General features: G+C 38.6%; 1 long non-coding RNA gene across 2 annotated transcripts; it reads right to left on the bottom strand.

Annotated features, from left to right (window-relative positions):
* Window positions 1-8,579: 8,579 nt before the first annotated feature.
* On the bottom strand, window positions 8,580-13,228 carry LOC131251314 (uncharacterized). 2 transcript variants are annotated; one of them, XR_009173744.1, is made up of 5 exons: window positions 13,014-13,228; window positions 10,766-12,588; window positions 10,275-10,373; window positions 10,042-10,150; window positions 8,580-8,996 (listed from the first exon to the last, which is right to left on the bottom strand). It is a non-coding gene; the product is annotated as an uncharacterized LOC131251314 (long non-coding RNA). The 2 variants fall into 2 exon arrangements; XR_009173743.1 differs by lacking the exon at window positions 13,014-13,228 and having other exon boundaries at window positions 10,275-10,371; window positions 10,766-11,382.
* Between the last annotated feature and the right edge of the window lie 1,548 nt (window positions 13,229-14,776).

Below are 14,776 nucleotides of genomic sequence, written 5' to 3'. Positions count from 1 at the left end.
AGAATTTTAAATTAGGGTGAAAATTTTTTCCATGGGCTTTTCATCGGATTACGCATTACATGGACTGTTCGGATTACACGCCCATGACGAGTGTGTGAAGGTGCGCACGTGCATAGCTAGGTAAGTGACATGACTCTATATGCCGAATGCTCATATGTGCACCAGTTCACACGGAACTCGGGCGAACTTTTTTGAGAAAACATCATACGTGAAGTGACTCTAGAATCTGAACAATCTATGTGAAGCATCACCTCATGAAACCAGTTGGGCCCAATTTTTACTTTGATCCAAAACTTTCACGGGCCATGAAAAATGAAAACAGTTTCCTCTCTTGATTTGCATTTCTCTTTGTTATGGGCCACCAGAATTTTAGATCAGGGTGAAAAATTTTCCATTGGGGATTCATGGGATTCTGCATCATATGGACCGTTCGGATTAGACGCCCATGACACGTGTGCAAAGGTGCGCTCGTGCGTAGGTGAGCATGACTCAATATGCCAAATGCTCAGCTGTGCACTAGTTGGCACGGAACGAGTGCAATCTTTTTTGAGAAAACATAAACGTGATGTGACTTTAGAATATGAACGGTCCTCGTGAAGAAGCGACTCATAAAACCCCCTGGGCCCAATATTTACTTTGCTTCAAAACTTTGGTGGGCCATGAAAAATGAAAACAGTTTCCTCCCCTAATTTGCATTTCTCTTTGCTATGGCTCACCAGAATTTTAGATCAAGGTGAAAATTTTTCCCTGGGGGATTCATGGGATTCTGCATCACATGATCCGTTTGGATTAAACGCCCACGACACATGTGCAAAGGTGCGCTCGTGCATAGGTGAGCATGACTCAATATGCCGAATGCTCAGCTGTGCACTAGTTTATATGGAACTTGTGCGAACGTTTTTGAGAAAACATCATACATGGTGTGACTCCAGAATCTGAATGGTCCTTGTGAAGCAGCGACTCATAAAACCCCTTGGGCCCAATTTTTACTTTGATCCAAAACTTTGGTGGGCCATGAAAAATGAAAATAGTTTCCTCCCTTGATTTGCATTCTCTTTGTTATGGCCCACTAAAATTTTAAATCAAGGTGAAATTTTTTCCCTTTAGGTTTCATGGGATTCCACATCACATGGACCATTCAGATTAGATGCCCATGACATGTGTATAAAGGTGCATAAGTGCGTAGGTGCGCAGGCGTGCATGACTCTATATGCCGAATGCTCAGCTGCACACCATTTCACATGGAACTCGTGTGAAGTTTTTTAAGAACTCGTCATCATATGTGATGTGACTCCAAAATCTGAGCGGTACACGTGAAGCAACACCTCATGAAACCTCCTGGGCCCAAATTTTACTTTAATTCAAAACTCTGGTAAGCAATGCAAAATGAAAACAGTTTCCTCCCTTGATTTGCATTTCTCTTTGCTATGGCCTACCAGAATTTTATATTAAGGTGAAAAATTTTCCCTTTGGCTTTCTTGGGAACTCGTGTGAACCTTTTAAAGAACTCGTCATCATATGTGATGTGACTCCAAAATTTGAATGGTACAAGTGAAGCAGCACCTCATGAAACCCCCTGGGCCCAATTTTTACTTTGATTCAAAACTCTGGTAAGCAATGCAAAATGAAAACAGTTTCCTCCCTTGATTTGCATTTCTCTTTGCTATGGCCCACCAGAATTTTACATCAAGGTGAAAAATTTTCCCTTTGGCTTTCTTGGGATTCCGCATCACATGGACCGTTAGGATTAGATGCCCACAACACGTGCAAATGTGCACAGGTGAGCATGGCTCTATATGTCGAATGCTCAGCTACGCACCAGTTCGGACGAAACTCATGCGAACTTTTTTGAAAACTCATTATACTTGATGTGACTCCAAAATTTGAACGGTCCAGGTGAAGCAGCACCTGGGCCCAATTTTTACTTTGAACCAAAACTTTGGCGGGCCATGACAAATGAAAATAGTTTCCTCTCTTGATTTGCATTTCTCTTTGATATGGCTCACCAGAATTTTAGATTGGGTGAAAATTTCTTCCTTGGGGATTCATGGGATTTCGCATCACATGGACCGTTTGGATTAGACGCAAACGCCCATGACACATGTGCAAAGGTGCGCTCGTGTATAGGTAAGCATGACTCAATATGCCGAATGCCCAACTGCACACTAGTTCGCACGGAACTCATGCAAACTTTTTTGACAAAACATCATACGTGATGTCACTCCAAAATCTGAACGGTCCTCGTGAAGCAACAACTCATGAAACCCCCAGGGGCCATTTTTACTTTGATTGAAAACTTTGGTGGGCCATGAAAGTGAAAACAGTTTCCTCCCTGATTTGCATTTCTCTTTGCTGTGGCCCACCAGAATTTTACATCAGGGTGAAAATTTTTCACTTTAAGTTTTGTGGGATTCCACATCACATGGATGTAACCTCAAAATCTAAACAGTCCACGTGAAGGAGCAGCTCATGAAACCCCCTGGTCCCAATTTTTTTATTTTGATCCAAAACCTTGGTGGGCTATGAAAAATGAAAACAGTTTCCTCCCTTGTTTTGCATTTTCTCTTTGCTATGGTCCACCAGAATTTTAGATCAGGGTGAAAATCTTTCCCTTTGGGTTTCGTAGGCTTCTGCATCACATGGACCGTAAGGACTAGACGCCTGCAACACATGTGCAAATGTGCGTAGGTGAGCATGACCTTATATGTTGAACATTCAGCTATGCACCAGTTCGAAGGGAACTTGTGCGAACAATTTTGAGAAGTCATTATACGTGATATGACTCCACAATTTGAACGGTCCACGTGAAGCAACACCTCATGAAACCCCCAGGATCCAATTTTTACTTAGATACAAAACATTCGTGGGCCATGAAAAATGAAAATAGTTTCCTCTCTTGATTGGTCCACGTGAAGCAACACCTCATGAAAACCCCAAGGTCCAATTTTTACTTAGATACAAAACATTGGTGGGCCATGAAAAATGAAAACAGTTTCCTCTCTTGATTTGTATTTCACTTTGCTATGGCCCACCAAAATTTTATATCAGGGTGAAAATTTTTCCCATAGGCTTTTCATAGGATTCCGCATTACATGGCCCGTTCGGATTAGACGCCCATGACACATGTGTAAAGGTGCGTATGTGCATAGGTGACATGACTCTATATGCCAAATGCTCAGATGTGCACTAGTTCGCACGGAACTCAGGTAAACTTTTATGAGAAAACATCATACGTGATGTGACTCCTAAGGTATCCTGTATCGGTATCGGAGGGCACCATTACGCCAACCGATACCGATACGGATACGGGGGTGTAACGGCGATACGGGGGCGTAACGGCCCATAACGGTGCAATTTTTTTTGCCAAAAAAAATGAAAAAATATGGATTAAATCAAGAATATTCTAAGCATTCCAAATATGCATTCATTTATAAATTGAAACATGTTTGTGGTGGTGTAACGGCCCACTCTTTGATGAGAAGTATCGGACTGTCTGATTAATTTTTGAACCAAGTAACCTGAATTTGACTTTAAAATTCATATATTTAATTTTCTAAATATCTAATTTATATACTTAACAACTTAATATCATTTCTCCTAATAGTTCTTTACAAAAATGAAATTAAATTCAGGTAGATGGCATTGCTAATTTGGGGCTGACTTAGAGGACCAATCTATGTTCCAAATCAGCCTCAAATTCATGCAATTTATTGCCATTATCCCACTTATGAATTGGTGACATTTATTGGATAGTGAATCGTGAAAAAAAATCAAAAGACCTTATTTTAAAAAATAGAAGTCCACAAATTAACAATTAAAACTATTCAAACAATTTGATTTTGGCATTGTGAGTTAGCAATTTCAGTCCATAATTTAATTGGTAAATTTTAAGTTAATATATGTCTCGTGTACAATTTTTTAAGGGCCCGAATTAGGCGGGACTCGGATTGTGAAGTGTAGCACATGTGTCAAAGTTTTTTGGGCCCCACCCTTGATGAATGTGTTATATCCACAATGTCCATCCATTTTGCCAAATAATTTTAGGGCATGAGCCCAAAAATGAGGCACATCCAAAGCTCAGGTGGACTGCACCATAAGAAACAACAATAATTAAACGTTCACTATTAAAAATTTATTGGGGGCTACAAAAGTTTTAGATCAAGCTGACATGTGTGTTTTCCCTTCATCCACCTCAGTGTGACCCAATTAATAGGTTAGATTGAAAATAAACATTACAGTGAACCTTAAGAAATTTTTAATGGTGAGTATTCTATAACCACTATTTCCTATGGTGTGGTCCACCTAAGATTTGGATATTACTAATTTTTTGGATCCTTACCTAAAATGACGTGGCAAAATGGATGGACAACATGGATAAAATATATACATCATGGTGGGGCCCACTCGGGTCTGATCATGAGGTATGTGTTATATCTAAACCGTCCATTCATTTGACAAGCTCGTCTTAAGGCTTGACACGAACAATAATACAGATCTAATTATCAAGTAGACCACAATGCAAAAAGTAGTGGGGGATTGAATGTCTACTATTGAAACCCCTCTTGGGATCACAGAAGTTTTGGATCAATATGAAATTTGTTTTTCCTCTTCATTCAGGTCTTTTTGACCTTACGAACAGATTGGATGGAAAATAAATGTTACTATGGGCCCTACGAATTGTTTAACGGTGAAAATCATTATCTCCGCTGCTATTTTTGGTGTGGTCCAGATGATCTTTGGATATAATTCATTTTTTTTGGTAGTGCTCTAAAATGATCTCTGAAAATAGATGAACGGTGTAGATATAATAAATACATCACTATGGAGCCCATGTAACTTTGATCTCCTTTGTACCGTTTGTACAACTCGGAGCTCGAGGAGTGTCAGCGCTTGTCTTAGCTTGACACGTACCTACAGCAGCTAGCTGGTGTGTGGTACACCTGCAAAAAAAAAAGGAGAGAGGGAAACCAAAAAGAAAAAAGAGGGAAAGAAGAGAGAGAGAGAGAGAGAGAGAGAGAGAGAGAGAGAGAGAGAAGAAGAAGAAGAAGAAGAAGAAGAAGAAGAAGAAGAAGAGAAGGAGGAAGAAGAAGAAGAAAGAGAAGAAGAAGAAAAGAAAGGAAAAAAGGTAAGTTTTTTCTTTTCTTTTTTTTTTTCAAGGCCCATAACAGCCGTTACGGTCACAGAATTCCATAACAGCCGTTTCAACCCCATATCGGGTAACGGTGTAGGCCGTTACCGTTACGTATCGGCCAATACGGCCATATTGTAATGGATATGGGACACCTTGGTGACTCCAGAATCTAAACAGTCCATGTGAAGCATCACCTCATGAAAATAGCTGGGCCCAATTTTTACTTTGATCCAAAACTTTCGCGGGCCATGAAAAATGAAAACAGTTTCCTCTCTTGATTTGCATTTCTCTTTGCCGCTCACAAGAATTTTAGATTAGGGTGAAATTTTTTCCCTTAGGGATACATGGTATTCCCACATCACATGGACCGTTCAGATTAGACGCCCATGACACATGTGCAAAGGTGCGCTCGTACATAGGTGAGCATGACTCAATAAGCCGAATGCTCAGTTGCGCACTAGTTGGCACGGAACGAGTGCAATCTTTTTTTTAGAAAACATCATATGTGATGTGACTTTAGAATCTGAACGGTCCTCGTGAAGTAGCGACTCATAAAACCTTGGGCCCAATTTTTACTTTGATTCAAAACTTTGGTGGGCCAGGAAAAATGAAAACAGTTTCCTCCCCTAATTTGCATTTCTCTTTGCTATGGCCCACTAGAATTTTAGATCAAGGTGAAAATTTTTCCTTTGGGGATTCATGGGATTCCGCATCACATGGTCCGTTCGGATTAAACGCCCATGACACGTGTGCAAAGGTGCGCTCGTGTGTAGGTGAGCATGACTCAATATGCCGAATGCTCGGCTGCACACTAGTTCAGACGGAACTCGTGCGAACTTTTTTGAGAAAACATCATACGTGGTGTGACTCCAGAATCTGAACGATCCTCATGAAGCAGGACTCGTAAAACCCCTTGGGCCCAATTTTTACTTTGATCCAAAACTTTGGTAAGCAATGCAAAATGAAAACAGTTTCCTCCCTTGATTTGCATTTCTCTTTTCTATGGCCCACCAGAATTTTAGATCATGGTGACAATTCTACCCTTGGGGATTAATGGGATTCCGCATCACATGGACAGTTTGGATTAGACACCAATGATACGTGTGCAAAGGTGTGTACGTGTGCAGGTGAGCATGACCGTATATGCCGAATGCTCCGCTGTGCACCAGTTCGCACGGAACTCTTGTGAACATTTTTGAGAACTCATCATACGTGATGTGACTCCACAATCTGAACGATCCACGTGAAGCAACACCTCATGAAACCCTAGGGCCCAATATTTACTTTGATCCAAAACATTGGTGGGCTATGAAAAATGAAAACAGTTTCCTCCCTTGATTTGCATTTCATGGGCTAGATGTTGTTGACAAATCTAGCCCATATATTGTATGTGTCCCACTTGGATGAGGGGTCAGACCAAGTGTCAGCCGCATTGAAAACTCAGGTGGGCCCCACAAAGTGCGTTTATATGTTTTAAGCATGTCTTCACATGGTTTTAGATAGTATGGCCCACCTAAGTTCCTTTATACGACCGATTTTTTTATATATCCCATAACCTAAAGTGGACCCATGAAATGCACAGTATTGAGATAGGTTGGGTTGGGTCAGGTTGGTTCTAGGGGCGCCTCGTACCTGATCCATTTAAGAATTTAGTAAGAATTTAGTTAGAGTTTTGGACTTAAGACCCAACCCATTAAAATTCGGGACCACTTTAGGTCATGCTGAAATCAAAATCAACCAACCCATTAATTTAATGGGTCGATATTGGCCCCTTGATCCAAATCTAACCCATTTATCACACGGGTCGCATTAAGGTCAGTAGGAATGTCAATGGGTACCCGAAGCCATAGGTACCATATGAACTCGAAACCCACCTCAAAAGTAGGTTGAGTTAGCTAAACTGTAGACTGACCCAACCTGCGCTTAAGGCTACCCATTTTAAATTAGGGCTACGCCCATGAGTGGGTCTATATTAGGCTCAAGTCCGACCCATTCAGGTTAGGTCTCGAACCCACAAGCCAATCTGGCCTATTTGTTGCCTAATGCAAAGTACAATTCTTGTAAGGTAAATAGGTAGCAGGAAAAGTTCACAAGTGAGATGGTGTTCTCCTACCATGACCATCGAGTGATGAAAAGACCTATTAAGAAGAATGTCACATGTTGATTTAATGCAACTGCTTGGACCTATAATAAGATCAAGAGAACTACAAAGATGTAAAATCAATTATTAAATTCTTTCTATAAATTTATGCTGTATTAGAATAAAGAAGTATGACTAAAGTTTATAGGTATTAGCTCTGAACAAAATAATGATAAGAAAGACCTTAGTGAGATTCAGGCTAACCACACATATCGGCTAATTTCAGCGCTTGAACCTCATAATCAATACCATCCCCCACAAGTATACCATCCTCTTCTGCTCTAGTAATAGATGCGGCTTGCTTCCTCTTGAATTGAGGTGATTCTTTACTATTTCTCTTTCTGCTTGATGTTTTGATATTCGACTGTCAGGTTATGAGGGTTTGTTATCCTCATTCTATTCATTGCCAACAACAGAAATCTTACCTGCATTAAAGAAGCAAGGACATTTTTTATAGGAACTCACTTTTCGTACAAGTGGCAAATGTAAATGAGATCTGTACCAACCATCAAGTAGGTCCTACCATGAATGGGCCATATCCCAAAATACACACTACACCAAAATCCATATTTAGGAACGGTGGAAAACTGTTCCTAAACCATTTATAAATGGTTTTCAACCGTGGTTAAATAGGGCGTCGCAAAACATTAGGGACCGTCGCAAATTTTCAATTTAGAAACAATATTGTTTCTTATTTAGGAAAGGTTTTGAACCCTTATTTCGAAAGGTAGATAAAAGCCATGCAACTATTGGGAAAGGCAACTATTGGGAAAGGCAACTACTAGCTAATGACTCCTAAAATATTTAATGAAATATTTATTGGAAATGTTTTTTTTTTTTCTTCCAAATGTGGGTATTGGAGATATCAACATGTCATCTAGTAGAAAATAATAGCTATTCTTAGTGAGACCAACAACATAAAATAGAATTAATTATTGAAGGTAATGCTTAAAATGGCATCAAAGTTAATTTCCCATATGTGCAATGCTTAAAATGCCATCAAAAGTTAATTAATGTGCAATGCTTAAAATACCATCAAAAAGTTAATTTATGTGCAATAATGCTCAAAATGCCATCACAAGCTTCATAAATTATAGCGTTATAACTCCATCCTAGCACTGATGTTAGCGTTATTTACTCATCTTGAAGACAAGCACAATGAACTAAAAGTATGTTTTATCATTGATAGTGTTATGTTATTTATAAGATCAAATTATCATGGAAAGAAAGACGAGAAAAAGAAGAAGAAGCCTAGGAAAGAGAAAAAAAATGATGATACAAATATCAATCCTACTAGTGGTCATTTTTCTCTTTCTTTTCTTTTTTTTTTCAAGAAAAAACAAGTATATGTGGGCTGCACTGCCGAACTGATAGTCATTTTCAGCAATACAATTGACTATGGGTGCTACAAGTCAATTAAACCATTGATCCATTTTAAAACAAATGGTCAATTATGGTGACATCCCATATGGAAAAAAAAAAGTCGGTTCCCCTTTTACACTTGCACAAATGGTCTTAAAAAGCAGCCATTAAAATCACATTTATCTTTTATTGCTTCTCATATAAGAGATGATCTCCAAATTCACCAACAGTTGAAGTACAAGAGTCTACTAAAGATTTAAAAAATAATAATCAAACATTGGTCAATTACTAGCTATTTCAAGTAGGTGGTTTAGTATTGATGCTACTGAACATGGTCCAAATGTTATGGGTACACATGAGTACCTGCATTGCCACTGGGAAGTCATCAGCAAAATCTGGAGGGAAGAAAAGATCTGCTTGTTTCACATGAAGCAACACCTCATAAAACCCCCTGGGCCCAATTTTTACTTCGATCCAAAACTTCGGTAGGCCATGAAAAATGAAAACAGTTTCCTCCCCTAATTTGCATTCTCTTTGTTATGGCCCACTAGAATTTTAGATCAGGGTGAAATTTTTTTCCTTAAGGGTTTCATGGGATTCTGTGTCACATGGACCATTCGGATTAGATGCCCATGACACGTGTACAAAGGTAACCAAGTGCGTAGGCGAACGTGACTCTATATGCCGAATGCTCAGCTGCGCACCAATTCGCACGGAACTCGTGTAAGAACTAGTCATCATACATGATGTGACTCCAAAATCTAAACGGTCCACATGAAGCAGCACCTCATGAAACCCCCTAGGCCCAATTTTTACTTTGATCCAAAACTTTGGTAAGCAATGCAAAATGAAAACAGTTTCCTCCCTTGATTTGCATTTCACTTTGCTATGGCCCACCAGAATTTTAGATCATGGTGACAATTCTACCCTTAGGGATTAATGGGATTCCACATCACATGGACAGTTCGGATTAGACACCCATGATATGTGTGCAAAGGTGCGTACGTGTGCAGGTGAGCATGACTCTATATGTTGAATGCTCCGTTGCGCCCCAGTTTGCACGGAACTCTTGTGAACATTTTTGAGAACTCATCATATGTGATGTGACTCCATAATCTGAATGGTCCACGTGAAGCAACACCTCATGAAACCCCAGGGCCCAATATTTGGTTTGATCCAAAACATTGGTGGGCTATGAAAAATGAAAACGGTTTCCTCCCTTGATTTGCATTTCATGGGCTAGATGTGGTTCACAAATCTAGCCCATCTATTGTATGTGTCCCACTTGGATGAGGGGTCATACCAAGTGTCAGCCGCATAGAAAACCATCTGTGCCATTTGTAGTTTTAAAAGAGAAAGACAACCAATGGCATAAAATATATAAATGTGATCAATACAAGGAGCAAACCTGGCTGAGCACCAAGTTCAATCACATGTAACTTTGATGTAATTTGTCCTGCATTGGTGGTCCTTGAGGCAAAGGCAATAAGAATGGAAGGGTTTTCATTTCCAACAACCTGTTTAAGCCATGAAGATCATCAAAAAAAGTATCAAACCAAGTCAAACAACAGCAAACTGAACAATATGGGTAGGATATGTTGGTATGCAAGATGATAAACAAAATGAAGGAAAGGCCCACACCTTTAGTGAAGCAAATGATGCAGCATGTGCTTCAAGAGCTTAACTACATTGTTGATCCATAGAAAAAAGCTGCATATTCCCCTTCACCAACTGTGGCCTCTACAAGGAAAATTGGAAGACAAAACAAAAGAATTAGAAACATAAAAAATTTCAAGGTTATAACGTAAAGGGATAGAATTTATTTTCAACTACTACTGAATTCAAATCTAAGCACTTCCATGATTGAACGAAACAAAAGATGTTTAGGAAGTAGGCCATCTGTTCCAGGGTAATATGAAGCAGAAAGCGGCATCACATGATAAGATCAAGCTCCTGGTAAACAAGCTCAGTACTCTAAGGTGCATGGAAACAAACACAAAAGAATCTCTTCGGCAATAAAACTATATGATCAATAAATTCATCAACTGTTATTTACAATGTTAAAATCAGCAATTAATTATTCATTGCTGATATTATTTCCAATAAATAGTTGCATAAAAATATGAAATTACCTGCAAAGGGGTTAGTTCAAACTATGAATGGGCATCATTCTCTCCTCTTTGAGCACAAACACAAGAAAGACCTCTTCCAAGCCATGCCACTGATCTTGCCAAAACCTCAGCTGAAGCAATACAAGGTTCCTCAGATTTAGAACTTTTCGATAAGATCTTCACTGAAATCACATTTCCGAAGGTGTTATTTACAATCAACAAGTTTCCAAGGGCATGAAACTTTCTTTGAAACCAAAATTGACAAGAACTGCATGTAGAAAGAAAATACCCAGATATTGACAGGTATTCTTCGTAACCCTTTGTAGGAATTCCTCATCGATATCCATGTACTGCAGGAAATCTAGAATTTCAATAGAAAACTCAAAGATGCAAAAGGAAAACAGCAAATAAGCAGAGATGGAGAGGGATTTACATTCACTGCTTCCCGCTCAGCTCCATAAACAGCACATGACATGAGTGGCTTATAACCCCATATAGAGTACAGGACATATTCCAGGAAGCTTGTAGAAGCCATAGGTTGAGAACTTAGAAGAGGTCTATTCAGTCCCAGTGAACTTCAGAAATGGAATGGTCGAAGGAAATACCACATGAAATATTTCAGAAATAAACAAGTCTGTTTAGCAATTTACAGCCTTCCTAACATGACCATGAAAGAAAGCCAACAAAAAGGTTTTCACCCTTCAAAACATAACAAACTAAAATTTTCAGGATGGACTCATAAATGCAAGCATCATCAACTGGAAGATCAAGAATCAAGAGACAATCTTTATATGATCTTCGGACATGAAATCTAGGATAGACCATCATACCTTTCAAGTCAGGCTTCCTTTTGACTTTTTGTCTTGTTCAACCTATTCACTATCTCATTCAGGCGCTTCTCTGCTCTCACGGTGCGGACCTATACACAAGCATCACAACCAGTTAGAATTAGAAGGCCCTATCTCTTCATACAATGAATTTTTGCTCAGTATGCAGAAAGAAGCAAGCTGCACAATGCAAAATCATTCATGCTAATGGAATCTCAAAGGATTGATACGATAACTACTGATATGATCTAATTCATAAGTTTTTACATAATAGCTTATGTCAGATTACAGGTAGAGTCAGTAGGACCTATTGAGAAAATTTTCAAGAAAATGAATAGTGTTGATTAGACAATTCTAACTGTGAAAACAATTCCCCGCAGGAAATTTTCAGAACAAATCCAACAGTTAGAGAAATAACATAATGCTAAAGGTAAGATAAATTCCTACAGAGAAAAATAACATTTTAATGCTAAAGTAATATTTAGACAATGTAGGAAACTTAAAGAACCATGAATTCCAATGGTTTTAACAAACAAGCATCAACGAAACAGGGGCTAGGACTGCTCAACTAATCTGATTTTTGGACCGTAACTTAGCAACAATGGTTTCCACAACGTAAAACCATAAGCCCATCTCATCATTACCAGCCCAACAAGAGGCAAAACCCACAATAAAAACATCAACAAAAATAAAATTAGACAAAGGTAGAATGCAACAAAGATAGACACCATTGAGTTTCATCAGATGCAAAGTGAAAAGCCTTTCTTGTATGTGTGGTACATGTGTACAATGATCAGGACAATTGCTTTGTGGTCACCAGGTGGACTGCCCATAACCAACGTGCAAGGCAATCCGAATGGGTGGCCATCCGGTCAGTGGCCTGAAAAGGTACAGTTAACTCAAAATACAAACATCCATCCACATTCAACAGGCGAAACTTGCCATAAATGGGTGGTTAGAGCAGTCCATTCTTTGTGCAAATGAGTAACGTAAGAGCACATGGCAGGCATCGAGGACCTGTGCCAAAACGAATGCGAAAGACGAGTTACATCTTTCAACAAACAGAGTTATTTTCAAACTGAGCATACTTAAATGAGAGAAACTGAATTTTTAGAACTAAATTGAGAAATGACAAGATTTGATATGCTATATGAAGTTGCAGACACTTTCACATAGATGAATGCTCCAAAAACCAAAATTAGATAATTAGCTAGGAATGTTGTTTTACAATATGGAATTTTTACATAGAGAAATCTAGGATCCATAAATGCATCAAGAACCTGAATTGTTAACAGTCCAATCTAGGATCCAGGTCATCTACATAGACCGTAGATTATGGGAACTCTAGAAATCAGGAGAAAGCCACAACATGATATGATGCTACTTGCCCAAAGTACAGTTACAACTAGGATGACAAAAATATGAGTCAGATAGGAAAATACCACATAAGCTTCCTAATCATTGCACCTCTTTACTTTGCTCTATTTTAGTAATTGGAATATGCCTCTTTGGACAAGGTATGTTGGGTTGTTCTTCAACATTATTAAACCTAAATGTAGGCAAGAATATCAAAATAAATTAGTTCAGTATGACAAGAACCTAAAAAAAGACAGAAATTGTAGATGAAGCCAAAAGATTATCGGGTGAAAATAAAATTGAAGCAAATAGATACATGTTAACAAATGTGTACACTTGATATATAGTGAGCTCGAAAGTTGAATTTGTGCACTGATAGACTTCAAGATCTACCTAAATTTTTTAGCATGAAATTTATCTTTAGAGTTGTTTAACATGTTGCTCTACAATGGGATTTCACATCCCAGTTCCCAATCCAGAATGAAGTTCCCATGCACAAGCCTTAACTGAAAAGCATGCATACTCTTCAAGAAGTGTGACTCTCTCTCTCTCTCTCTCTCTCTCTCTCTCTCTCTCTCTCTCTCTCTATGTACATATATATATATATATATATATATATCAACGATACTGAGAGAACAATGCCCTTTATGAAAAAATAACAGAAAAAATGCTAAAAATTCATTTTTTTTTTTAGATTCCTAAGAGGACTTGGATGTTGATTGGGAAAAAAAAAAGATGATTTGGGTGGGGAAATTGAGATTAGAGCGAATACCAACTAGAACCCAATCAGTGAGACATAAGTTGATCCTATGCAACTACTTGGACCTATAACAAGATTAAGAGAAATAGAAAGAGGCAAAATCAACTATCAAATTCCAAATTTATAATCAATTATGGGTCCAAGTCTTCAAGAACTAGACCCGGACCCAAAAGGACTTGGAAACTCATGAGATCCTACACAATTAACCAGGTATGGAACTGTAGGAACCAAACACATTTAATATTTAGGGGAGAAAAGAAAAACATCTCTTAAGCCATATGGCATTGTCACGTATCTCAAGCAACTTGTTTAGGATGTTCTTCTCATACCCGTCTTGTTTTATGGTAACATAACCTGAATTTTAAATGGGTCCAATTTCTTGGCCTCAATCTTGTTAAAATCAAGTCATATTCGTGGGTCGGATCCATCGAGTACCCCTAGCTTTGGAAACCCATTAACAACCCTATAAGCCCTAGTGTGACCCGTTTGATAAACGAGTCAAGTTTAGGTTAGGGGGCCAGTATTAATTCATTAAATTAATGGGTCGGCTGCTTTCGATTTTAACATGACTTAGACCAAGCCCGATTTTTTTGTGTGTGTGTCTAGGTCTAAAACAACAGCTGTATTCTTAAATGGGTCGGGTACAGGGCACCCCTCGACCCAACCTAACCCAACCATTTGCACTCCTATTTTACTAGATGACTATTGTTGTCTCACTTTACTAATCTGGAGGGCTCAAGAATGTTTAAACCTATTTCAAAATATCAAAAACAATAAAGCAAATTGATGTTTTGACAGTTAAAACCCTACCCGCCCACAGATTATTAATTGGTTGGGCCAAATGTTTTGCATATACCACATTTTGCTTGCTATGACTTTCACTTTACTTCTTTCATAGTTTTAGAAATTGCTTCCAGTTTCTCTACCAGGCGGGTATATATATGTGGCTACTATGTTTCGATTACTACTATTTTGTTATGTTGTTTTTTGTTACATACATTTTGCATTTTTTTTAGTTTTCTTAATGGGTCTATTGTTATCTCAGGGTCATTGTCTCTCATGGCTGCAAAATTGTTCCAACTTATCAAT

Source organism: Magnolia sinica, chromosome 7 (assembly GCF_029962835.1).
Source record: "Magnolia sinica isolate HGM2019 chromosome 7, MsV1, whole genome shotgun sequence".
In the NCBI taxonomy this organism is placed as follows: domain Eukaryota; kingdom Viridiplantae; phylum Streptophyta; class Magnoliopsida; order Magnoliales; family Magnoliaceae; genus Magnolia; species Magnolia sinica.
Note: the sequence above shows the minus strand (reverse complement) of the source record. Positions and strands in the feature narration are given on the sequence as shown.